The sequence below is a fragment of the Centruroides sculpturatus genome, unplaced genomic scaffold, assembly GCF_000671375.1.
Source record: "Centruroides sculpturatus isolate CEXI.00-Female unplaced genomic scaffold, Cexi_2.0 scaffold1009, whole genome shotgun sequence".
Taxonomy (NCBI): Eukaryota; Metazoa; Arthropoda; class Arachnida; order Scorpiones; family Buthidae; genus Centruroides; species Centruroides sculpturatus.
Genome location: NW_019385199.1, coordinates 151,871 through 160,387, shown reverse-complemented (window position 1 = coordinate 160,387; position 8,517 = coordinate 151,871).

The window sequence follows — 8,517 nt, the reverse complement described above, 5'->3', positions numbered from 1 at the left end:
CCGAATAATCTCCGACGCTCTTAAAAGTCGCTAAGGTTAGAGGAAGATCATAGTATGAGACAAATGGAGAATCACCGGCCGTAAATGGATTAGCATAGTTTTAAATTATGCTAATCCATTTACGGCCGTTGCACACTGTTTTCTTCCGCCAGTACAATTCAGTCCACGGTGTCTTCCAAGGATTAAAACCCTCAAATTCTTTCTTATGGGTTTACGGTTCGTGCCGCTCCAATTTCCAATGTACAAACTCTAACGGTAAAAAGTCGTTTTCCAGCGCGTTGGTAAGATGGCCACGGGGACATTTCGAACATCGCCGCCACGTTCTCAATTCTTTTAACTTCCTCTATAATAACTAGTTGTCGACTTTACGAACGTAACCTAACGAGTCGGTAATAAAGCATAAATTCCACTCGATGTAGGTGACGTTTCAAACGGAATTCACGAAGTCAGTTTACTCGGCGAAGAAAATGGCGCCCGACGATATCGATGTTTCTAAATATATTCGAATGTTTAAATTGCGGATTAAAAGATGGAATGATACGAATAACTCCATCGGAAGCAATGTAAGAAAAACATTTCGGATAAGACTGCACTAGTGACATTCGTAACTTCGATTTTAAGAACGGCCATTTTGTTGTAGGTCTACGCGAATCGGTCGAAATGTCAACGCGTTCGACTTTACGAATGTATCCGTAAAATTCCACACCTATAATCAATTCACGCGTGATGTGGCTTGGGTTAAACCAATGGCACATTCCCTAAGGACGTCGGCACTTTTCGTTTAATACTTCGGGCAATATGTGAATTTTATTTCATTTTCTCTCGCTAGATGGCAGAACGACTTTTCCGTTAATTGTATTAACGTTTTATAGCATTAAGTGTAAAGAATGACGTCTAAACCAACTTTCTCGTATTCCAATACTAGAACGCGAAGCTTCCGTAATACCGTTTATAATGGCGGTGACGTGTTGAAGAAACCGGAAGTAACTTACCACAGTTAAACCACGGATGGCTGATGCTTATTGGTTAATACCCGAGTCGAATCTTTTCGTAGACATACTATACTAACCTTGAAAATTGCCCACCGGCAAGTGTGGTACTGAGGTTTTCTTTCAAACCTTAACCATCGTGCCTCGAGAGTATTGCTCTTCTCTTCTGGGAAGCAAGGAATAAGCTTCGTCTACTAGTGTCTACGGACACACTACATAACTCGTAAATCACAGACTATTGTTCGCGCTTGCAAATCTGTGCATTTGTAACAGAGGAAACTACTGTATTTCTTTTACTAAAGTTTCACGGTCGGGAGGATTGGCGCGAAAAAATGCGTGCCAATATCTGTACTCGAAGATAAATTACTTTCACGTCCCGCCGTACGTTATTTATCTCACTCGCCAGTAATACAAGTAAATTAAACGCGGTATCTTAATTGCTTTTTACGTATTATTCTAATTAAAATTTTAATCTTAAGAAGTCGTATACCGGGTGGTCTATTTATAATATCCCCGATAAATATCTGGTTAAAAATAAATAATAATAAAAGTTATTTATTCTTCGGAGGGTCTTTTCGATTTCATTACGGAGGTGGGGGATTAATTTTAATGTAAATTAGATAGGAAAAAAAGCATTTCTAAGTGCTGGTAACTTTAGAAATTAATAATTTGGAAAAACGAGCTTTAAATAAAACTTTATCGTTCTATAATCCTAAATCCAAAAAATATAGGGGTTTTGTTTAAATTTCTAAAGTTGCTCCCCTTCCGTTTAAGGTGGAGTGGCTTAATTTTATGAAACTGAAAAGGCCCTCGAATCCCATCAGATTTTTAATTAGACGCATATTTTACCAGATATTTGTCGGGAACACAATAAATAGTGTGTGTATCTGTATCATTTATTGTATACCGTGTGTTGTTACGTGTAAAATTATGAAAAATCATGGCGCACTTGCAAATGACGCAATGTAGGCGCACGGTGACGTTTCCATCACCGTCGTACACCCGCAAATACAAAGCAAACATTTAGGCTTATCTGAGTCGATACACGTAAATATCTATAATATTTTCAAACTTTTCGAATACATTGAGAAAAATAAAACGCCATTAAAACGTAGTCACACGAATAGAAGATAAAATCGCATCTGTAAGTACGAATCCACGTGGCATTTGGATAATAGATAAAATTCCCGTGTCCAGTTTTCCCAGAAAGACACTTAAATAATTGGCCAACTGTTCTAACCTCGAAGTGAAATTCACGTCTACTGTTTGATGGCAACATCCCGACAAACGTATTTACCTTCTTTAAATTGTTTACGTATATAAACAATATAAAGTTATCGTAAAGATTATCGAATAAGCCAGTCTTATCGATTTTTTCCTATTACGCTACCGTAATTTTATAGATTTGTGCGCTTAAAATACGGTAATGAGCGTATTTTTGAAATATTTAAAGTGATAATGAAGGATAATAGAAAAATCTAATGGAATACACAAGAAAAGTCTGGATTATATTATAATAAAGAAGAAAACGGTGATTGTTTAACGCTACACCAGAGAGTCGCGTGCACTTTCGAGTAGTAGTATATATACGTCATTGGCCACGTTCTTCTTCGTCTCTTCGCGCTGGTGACGAGACTCGTACCGTCCAGATGATGATGATGATCAGCGACCTCTATGATTACTGAGAGTTAACGAAGTGTACTGATTTAATGAGTCTGATGGGCTGTACTTTTATCCTTACATTTCATTCTAACCCTTTTTACCAATGATTACTAAATACCAGTTAATAAAGGAGCGTCCTCCTACTCGTAAATTCTCCAGGCCCTCCGGTATATTCCGAAAAAAATAAGAATATTCGAGGCCCCAGTAAATGCCAGGTCCGGGCTTTGCCCATGTCCTCGCATAGGGCCTACTCGTAATAATTAATTAAAAGTATTTCTAATTATATATCGGCTGCAACTCGTTTATTTAATTAACTCTCTTCATAAATATGCAGCGAGTGTTTTAAAATCGTTAATTTTATTCGTGTCTTTGTAAATACCATACACGGGGGAAAGGTGAAATTGCTAAGCAAATTGTGTCGCTGTTTAATTGGGACAATTTTTTAGTCGACGTCACACTCGAAAGGTAAGGACGTCACTTTTAAAGGTCACGCCGCGAAAGAAATCGAACGTAAGTGACACGCCCTTATCCTTCGCTTTAAACGTACAGCGTCTAGTCCCTGCTTTATATTTTCACCTGTATTTAGTGCCTGGAAACAACGAGAATTGTAAGCTCGTGCAATATGCAAATCGGCGACGTGTAAAACAAGATCGTAGTGTTCTAGGTGTTGAATTGTACGTCACGGGTGATAATCGAGTTTAGTGTTCCTTAAAATTAACCTTCTTGTTCTCTTTTGGCTGGTCCTCGCCTCATCTGCTACAAGATTAGTTATGGTGTCGCCATCTGTTGACGGAAGAAACTTTGAAAGACACAGTGTTGCATCGTCAATATCATCGTTGTTTTTATACGCGCTCAAATTCGAGCAAATACTACAATTATCTTTGTAAAATTTACAATGGAATTTAGAGATGTTTTATATAAAAATGGATTTTAAATTATTCTGGCTGTTTGACTGCAGAGGGATGAATCGAGTGAAGAAAACAATAACTTTACCTATTAGACCGAGAAGGTAACTATACACTACTCTAAAACATCTTTTTAGGCTAGTTTAATGATGCGGGCCTCCAGAACGTAGGCCTCGGAGGACCCGGGATCCACCACAAATCATCGTGGTGTTGTCGGGCTCCGTCGCCCCATTTCTCTTGTGTGATTGGTCACGAGAAATCACAATAGATCATCGTAAATTCTCCCCATAATCCATGACGAAAAAGGCCCTCTTGGGTCCAAGACGACAAAAATAATACATCAAAAATGATGAATAAATTTCAAGAAACGAAGTGTACGACGTAAGAATTCAATGGAGGCCTTTCGGAAGTACGGGGAGGCCTCAACTTCCTACATTTCCGAGGTGGGGTAAACGTGAGATCCCGACCAAATGACTTCCGCTGGTCCCTCGTGATAGGGCCTGTATCTAATATTTACTTAATTCAAATATTCTAACGATAATGAATATCTTTTATATTTGTATATAGATAATACACACCATCCCGTATTAGGTCTATATTTATAATAATAGGCGTCCGCGTATATTTTAATTGTAATTAAAAAAATGACAGTTAAAATTTACTTGAACTCGAAGAATTTATTTAATAAATAAATTATTTTTCAGTTTAAAGTATATTTTATAACTCGAAAACTAAACAAAGGATCGATATACACCGGCCCAAAAGTTAGTTAACCGATGTATATGATTTAACGCACGGATCGGTTATCTAACTTTTGGATCTGGCTGTAATTTACAGAGAAACTCGATCGGTGCATTTACACCTTATTAAGTATAGGATCTAAGGGATCGATAATTAAATTATTATTTTAATTGATTTTAAATTGGTGTTGCTGTGTCATTTCTGTTTAACGTCGATGAAAACAATAAATTAATAAATACACGGCTTGTATTAACTTATATATATGTATATAAATAAGTGTATTATTTACGTCATTTATTCTAGTGTAATAAATTCGACCCTTAGCTGTAGCAGAAATGGTCGATTTGTAATTTATGCAACTTCTTCCTAGTATATTTGTTGGGAGTTCTTTGCAAAAAACACCGAATTTCCGTGTTACATTCCATTCCTTAGCCATTTTTTTCTGTTTTTTACTGTATAAGAATACACTTAAACTTAAAATTCAGGCTCCTAAATAATTTTTATACAGGATAATCCATGGCAAATCAGCCGAAGAATCGCAGCTTGAAGGCTTCCCTCGCAGGGACAGGTGTGTGTATAGAACAGGGAGACTAGCCCAACATCTGTCTGGTTCGAGAAAATCTACAAAGAACAATAACCTGAAAATATCCTCACCCTTAACAATTAACCCGGAGATTTCTTTCGTCTACCAATACTACAATACTTCTGTTCGATTTAGGTGTTTTAATTCCTCGAGAGGGAAGAGATTTATTCAATTGTAAACACTTAACACCGAAGGAAATGGAGAGACGTAACACTGTTGACTCGTGTTAACTCGAAGAATACTTTAATAGATTTAAACTTCGTAGAACAGAACACATAAATGCCCGTGTTGTGAATTAATTCGTTTCAACACCAATAATTTAATTGTTTTAGTGTATTCTAAATCGATCGCTGTTAAAATTAAAAAAGAAATCGAGTTACGTGCTTTAAGGTTGGTTTTATTTTTTCCAGTTGTGGAACACTCGGGAAATTAAACAGACGAATTTCTAGGGGTCGTATTGAAAAATTTAATAATAGTGTTTTGAATCGGACATTCGGTAAACACGTCGGTCAAACCATTGTCGATCCGGCCGACGTATCGAGAAGGAACCGAAACAAAGGTGTTGGAAATCATAAAAGAACTTCCGGAAGATGGAGATCCTATTGTTCTTGTTGTACAACTCGCGCGTGGCTCGCGACAACCGGCATCTGGCGGTCGTGCCGTCCAATTGTCACCTGGCTACCACCATTCATTCCTCCGAATACGGGCAGATGCCGAACTCCGAAAAATCAGACAGACCGCTGACGTCATTTCGCCAACAATGGTCATTGGTTGGTTGATTTGTGGAGCGTGTCTCGCTCGTGTCTGTCAACCATCTGGCACGTGCTGAGTCTTTACACAAGCATCGGTTGGCTGACCGAGACTGCTCCGTAGTTACGACTGGACGAATGTGTGTGTGTGCGAGTGCGTGTGAACGTGTGTCGGAATTTTCCTCCACAACACATCTTATCCTCGTGCAGTGCAGGTAAGTATTGTCGTACCGGCATCACTCGCGACTTAGTTGTAAGCTTAGAACGAGGGATTTAAAAATAAGTTTAATACTACTGCCGTATTTTCGTTTTCTTCGAGTACAGAGGATCCTAATCGATATATGGATCCGCGGGCATTCCGCCATCTTCCTCGCGCTCTCCCCCTCTTAACAAATGGTTCTGGTAGCCAGTTACCGCATTATTTTTAAAACGACTTCTGTACCCGACGTTACGAATACGATTTAAAGAGTTAATCGCGTCTTATACATAATAATTGTACTTACGGGTGTACAGACGAACGTTCTGGTCAAACGAGATTTGAAATATTTGAGATTAATTGGAAATTCCTTAGGGTACGGTCGAATTAAAATAATGAGCTTAGAGGAGTTGCGTGAGAAACAAACTCCTATCTAATGATTGTGCAGAAGGTGATGAATAATTCATGTCTCCGGCGTTAAATCGAATTGTCGATAAAAGTCGAGTCTTCGATTATTAATTTTCTTTTTTATTTATTTAATTGACGTTTCACGGTCGACGATTTTTTTAAGTCGGATTAAGTGGAAGAAACGGCGGTGGCCATTGACACGTAAACACGATACCTCGTAATGCATCAATTGTTATCAACATGCGAGCGAATGGATGGGTGGAGTCGTTATTCCGTCTTCTGCTGCGGCAAAGTAAATATTTCAGGGTGTAGTCCGATATTTTTTGACACATCACACTTATAACCATTGTACCTGTTTTAATGACAGGTGAACAGTATTCTAGTCAAGGACAACTCTACATTGGCCACCTGTTGCCCAAGGCAAACGATTACGGTTTTTGGCAGATGCCATATTAACCAGCCAGAAAAAGAAAATAAGTTTCGTCCGTATTACAAAACACTAACACCGGGTGTTTTATGCGTTAAGCCACACGAAACGATTGAAAACGGAAAGAAATAATATATTTGTATCGCCTATTCAATACATCGAGGGTACGTCCGATAAATTTCTTTTTATCTCTTATTTGAATTCCTATTGTTTCGGCAGAACTGACGAGAAAAAAGGATCGCCGATCCAGTTTTTTATCGTATCTGCCGGCGGTTTGAACTTTTGACCCCGAGGGTAATCTTCTATATCGTATCATTTCACGCGCTCCTCCGACTTCTCGCCGCAATTGATAAAACTAAAATTCCAACGAAAGTGCTTTCATAATAATTAAATAATAACACAGGGGTTAATGTCGACTATTGTTTTAATATAACGTAGGCCTATTATTTTTTATTCTAAACTATATGCAAATTAGTTTTAAATTTAGGGCCTTTATAATTTATTCTAATTAAGTATTTTATTTAATACTTTATGAATAGTAAATTAAACTCTCATTAAATTAAGAAACAATTTCTAGTGTTAGTATTTAATGTAGACTGTACAGTTATAAATGCACTAAATATTAGTATTTAGCAGCATTTACAATTATTCGAAAGGCAACTAATCTCATAAAATCTAGTTTATCTGTGTTCAAACTGGACACATTATTATATTCATACTATTGTACGAATATTATATTATATATATTATTATAGTCTAAGTAGTATAATATAATATATAATAGGAGGCATGTACTGTACAGTGATATAGAAGTGTTCACGAAGAAGACTATTGCGCGGGGCTGTGTCTTAAGTAATGCTTAATAATATAGGAACGTGTCGTATTGTCCCCTCGAGACTAACAAAAGCGTTTCTGCTGTGAGAATAAACGAGCCAACAGCTAAATGTAGACAGAGGAAAAGACGGAAGGAAGCGAATAAGGATGCTGGAGACACTGAGCTTAAATTTGGAAGGGAAAGTGGAGGAAGTTAAAACGCCTTTATTAACCTTAACCAATAAAGGCCTTTTAATACGATCTAATGCCTGGTTGATCGCGCGTGTTTCATCTCTTCGCTATAAAGAAAGTCCAAGTAGACAACTTATACTCAACACATAAAATAAAAGACCAGAAGCGAGTATCTTTACGTTATTTCCGACAATAGAGGGGCGTTGGCATTTTATAGACTCCAACCGGAGATTTCTCGGCAACGAATTTTAACGGATTTTTTAATTAAACAATTAAAGTTGACAGAGAAAAACGGGAATAACACAAATTTTAATTAACGTTAAGAGCAGCTGATATTACTTAAATCTTTGAAACTATTTTCTACCGTTCGAAGCATCTGTCTAGTCACGTGGGACAGGTGAGGGCCAAAGAACAGGTGAAGCTGGAGAAGAGGAAATAACTGGTGTATTTTTATTGATTTATTAATGGCTTCCTAATTTTTTTGGCAGGATGAATGTCTTCTGAATGGCCGCGTCCATAGTCCATTCGGAGTCCACGGACGACGATTGGAGGAAGATCTTAATCGGGTACAGAAGTTGCGCGGTCGAAGCCATCCGTTACCTGACGGAAGAGGAGAAACTTCCGTTGGATCACCCTTTGGTGGTCAGCCTCTGGCAACACTTGATAATGCAGGAAGCTCAGCTTAACTTTCAAGAGATTTTAAATTCTATCGGCGACGACAGCGGTGTCAGCATGGCCGAGGACAGCGACAGCGAAGACGAAACTTCCACCGACACTTACCGGATAATGGCGTCGCACGACGACTAGTCAATGGGCTATTCTTGTATAGACAAAATAAGTGAATTAAACGTC